This window comes from Hippopotamus amphibius, chromosome 2 (assembly GCF_030028045.1).
Source record: "Hippopotamus amphibius kiboko isolate mHipAmp2 chromosome 2, mHipAmp2.hap2, whole genome shotgun sequence".
Classification (NCBI taxonomy): Eukaryota; Metazoa; Chordata; class Mammalia; order Artiodactyla; family Hippopotamidae; genus Hippopotamus; species Hippopotamus amphibius.
Genome location: NC_080187.1, coordinates 197601296 through 197605914, shown reverse-complemented (window position 1 = coordinate 197605914; position 4619 = coordinate 197601296).

Below are 4619 nucleotides of genomic sequence, written 5' to 3'. Positions count from 1 at the left end.
CCTCTAATTTACTTAGAATTTGTAACCATTGATACAAGACTTGAATGGTGTTTACTTTGTATTATCTGATGGAAGGATCTGTTAATAAAAGTCATAATCAAGATTTTAAAGAAAAATGTTTAATCTTGGAAAAATTTTAAGCATTTTAGAGGCATTTATTTCAGAATATTAGTTTAAAAGCATTCTTTTTTCATTAAACCAAGTACCCAAAAGATTATAATAGATAATACTTGCAAATTTGTATATTTGAAATTACATGCTTAACAGAAAAAAAAAATGCTTATGAGTGCTTTAACTGCATATCTTTTTAAAGTATTCAAATTTTTAGACTTACCAGTTTAAACTATCCTGAATTAACAAAGTTTTATGATATCAGTGATGTATATTACAAGATTACTGTCTATCAATGTTATGCTAATGGTCTCTCTATACAGCATCATTTTTGGCATGGTTGCTGTGGTACATTTTGTACGTTTGATTGTCAGCTGTTGATAGAATTGACATAGCAATAAGTTTGATTCCTTAAATTAAAAAAAATACCAGATACCATACCGTGTCATAATCCCATTATATTTTATTTGAATGCCCAGTGTTTTCGTGGGTTTCTTTTTTTGTATTAAAAATTTAGTTTTACGTGTTAGAAATTTTTTTTTCTAGTATTTTCATATACAGTCTTTTAGAACTGGGTCTGTTTCTATTTGAATCATAGAGATTTAAAGAAGTATTCATATTAAATGATTCATGAATTACTTTGTGGAAAATTTTGAATTAAGTATGAAATGACTAGGTTACCCCCAAATTATTTATTTTCTTTATGTGGTTAATGTACAGGTTACAGTTTTCAGAGAAATAAAATTGGCTTGGTAACTGATTGAATATAGTAGATGATGGATAGTTTGTCTAAGGGCTTCCAAATATTAAACCAAATAATTCACAATTCTGAATACTTTTTAATAATTACTATACATAGTGATAAGCCAGTTCTCATTTTTCTTTTTAAGATGTTTAACTCATAATTTCCTCCATATCCTTTCTCTTTCTTCCTTAAAATCATGCTAGGATTTAAAATTGGAGGAGTTTAACTTATTTTCTACATTATAGTTTTTATTCTCTAGGTAAGTAGTAAGATGTGTAGAGGTTCTATCAAAACAGTTCGTGTTATTGTTGGCCATTCTTTTCAGGGATCATGCTAAATGTCATTTGTGCATTGCATAAAGAATATTATTTATCAGTATGTAGATCTATTATTAGTAGAAATTATGTATGGCAGGCTTTCTTGAACAATATGTATTGTAAGTTTGTTTCCTATTAGTGTTATGCTTCAGATTCTTTTAAATAAAGCTAGTTTTTAAAGAGAAAAATAACTGTTTTTTAAATGCTTGACTTTCATCGAGATAAGTAGGTGTGACAGTCTTGGCTTTGGGTAGGAGATGTCCCAGGAAACATTAAGCAGGGCAATAGCCTACAGTTTACCAGGAATTTAATTTTATACTGAGGAGCAAACCAGTATTTTTGGACAGGCCTTACTATATACAACTTGTTTTTCCTGTGACATGTATACATAACACTGAGTCCTGAGTTTCCTTAAGAAAATGTGAACATATGTCTATTTTTATTTTTACAAATTAGGACTCCAGTTTTTTTTTAATAGGAAATTAATTGGAGAGGGGTTCTACAATCTCAGCAGCTTAGTGATCCCTGAAGTAGAGACACCACTGTAGCAATATTAAGAACAAACTTGTGTGAATGATAAATTTAGGTTTAGAAAAGACATCCAAAGTTTGTTTGAAACAACCATCAGGTGCCTTGAGTAAAAAGAGGATGTGTAAAATGTGAATGTATTAGTTGATGCAACTTGGTATTAGAAGTAATTAAAGTGACAATAAAAGTATATCAAGATAAAATTTGTTGAATGCACAACAGATTTATTTAAATGTGTGGAAGGAAAACAAAAACAGGAAAAATGTATCTTATCTGTTGTAGGAAAGAGAAAAGATGTACAGAGGCTTCTGATCAAATAACATAAAATGATGCTCTGAGGTATCCCTTTGTTCCAAACATATAGCAATGATAAAAATAAAAAGATAAAATTGGGTTCAAAACCTACATAAATATATCGCAGGACAAGAAATAAAGAAAAAAAGCATAAGCTATACTAAAGCAGCATCCTGCCTGACTCTGAGTCCAAAGCAGAATTTTGCAGTCAAAATTTCTAATCTGGCCGGGTAATGAGGTCTAAAGTGCTACTACATTTTAAAACTTAAGAGATGCAATAACACAATAGTTAAAGGGAAATATATAGCTTTAGATAATTTTTAAGCCCAAAATATGAGCTAAGTGTTGATCTCAAGAGGATAAGAAAAGAATAAGAAATCCTAAGGAAAGTAGAAGGAAGGAAATAATAAAGAAGCGAATAGGGAATAAAATAGAAAATAAACACTAGAGAGGAATAATAGGGCCACAAATAGGATATTTAAAAGATAATATGTAAAAGATTTAATATTTAAATGATTTATTTAAATGCTTAATCTCTTTATGTTTAAAAGGTAAAAGATTTTATTTTATTTAAAAGTAATAAAATTGATGAGCTTCTAGTGAAACTGATTTTTTTTTTATTGGTTGACAGAAATAACAGGAATGAAAAATGGCAAAAAACAGCACCATTTTAAGCCTGGAGGGAGCTGGGATTCCTCTGCACTGCTGCCCCACATGTGAAAAAAGGTTAAAAAGCAAACCTAGATCCAGCTGACACCTGGGACTCTAGCTCATAGGGCTAAAGTGGCAGAAGTGCACAGTTTTGCAGTTTGGTAACTGGTGTACAGTATCACCAAAGAATTTGAAACAGTAAATTAGCATATAACACTTGGCTGAATTGGAGTCCCTAGGACACAAGTTAGAGGCAACTTAAAACTGCTAGAAAGGAAAGGATGAACCTAGAGGAAAGAAACAAAAATGAAAGGAAAAAACCCCACTGTAAATCAAAATTTCAAAACATATGAAGAAAACTAATGATAAAAACAGCCAACCAACATTTTTAAAAATTTCAATCCACTCAAGATGAAAATGACAGCATAGCCTGAAAAAGACTTTAAGAGAAATACAATTCAGGATCCTGAAAAGTAAACTAAAGAATAAAAATAAAAATTATGCAACCAAATATGTAGATATTCATTCATTCAACATTTGTTGAGTGTTATTTACGTGTCAGGCCCTATTCTAAATGCTAAGAATATAACAGTACTGTAAATCAAACAAAAAAATCACTATACTCATGAAGTTTTTATTCTGTAGAGACAGAAAATAAGTAAACTAAAAGTGAGTTAAAGAATAAGTGCAAAAAAGAAATAAAAAAGGGAATGCTGAGCCTGGTAGGGCAAGAGGTGCTAGATCAAATTGTAGGAGTATGTTTCATTTCACAAGAAACCACTAAACTATCTTTCTTTTATTTTTCCAATAAATTTATTTATTTTATTTACTGTGTTGTGTCTTCGTTGCTGCACATGGGCTTTCTCTAGTTGTGGCAAGCAGGGGCTACTCTTCATTATGGTTCACGGGCTTCTCATTGTGGTGGCCTATCTTGTTGTGCAACATAGGATCTAGGTGCATGGGCTTCAGTAGTTGTGGCACATGGGCTCGATAGTTATGGTGCACAGGCTTATTTGCTCCGTGGCATGTGGTATTTTCCTGGGGCAAGGATCAAACCCATGTCCTCTGCATTGGCAGGTGGATTCTTAACCACTTCACCACCTATGAAGTCCACTGTCTTTCAAATGGCTGTACCATTCTGCATCCTCACCAGCAGTGAATGAGAGTTCATTTTGCTCCACATCCTTGCCAGCATTTGGTGTGTTACTGTTCTGGATTTTGGCCATTCTAATATGTGTCTAGTAGTGGTATCTCATTGTTCTTTTTGTTTTGTTCTGGTTTTTTTTATACCATTTTTTCCTTTATTTATTTATTTATTTATTTGGCTATGTTGGTTCTTCATTGCTGCGTGAGGGCTTTCTTCTAGTTGTGGCAAGCTGGGGCTACTCTTTGTTGTGGTATGTGGGCTTCTCAGTGTGGTGGCTTCTCTTGCTGCAGAGCACAGGTTCTAGGCACTCGGGCTTCAGTAGTTGCAGCATGAGGGCTCAGTAGGTGTGGCATGTGGGCTCAGTAGTTGTGGCTCAAGGGCTCTAGAGCGCAGGCCCATTAGTTGTGGCACTTGTTAACAGATGGACAAAGTATATTGAAAAGCAAGGAGATTATGTCAAAAAATGATATTACCTCATTAAAAAATATTTTAAGCTGAGCAGTGAGCCACAAATGCACCACTGTCTTCACTTCTTCATCAGAAGTGAATCTTCATCTGCGTAGGGCTGCTTTCAGAGGACCAAAAAGGTGAAAGTACGATGAAACAATATCAAGACTATAGGGAGGATGCTTTAACACCTCAAAACAAAGTTTTTGCAGAGTGTCAACAGTGTGGGCAGAAGTGTGCAGACGTGCATTGTCATGCAAGATCACAACACCCTTGGATAGCAGTCCTCTGCATTTAATCCGAAGTTTAGTCTTCAGCTCTTCAATAAGCGTCTCCATCCATTCATACACACTTCTTCAAGATGAAACACTTTCTCCAT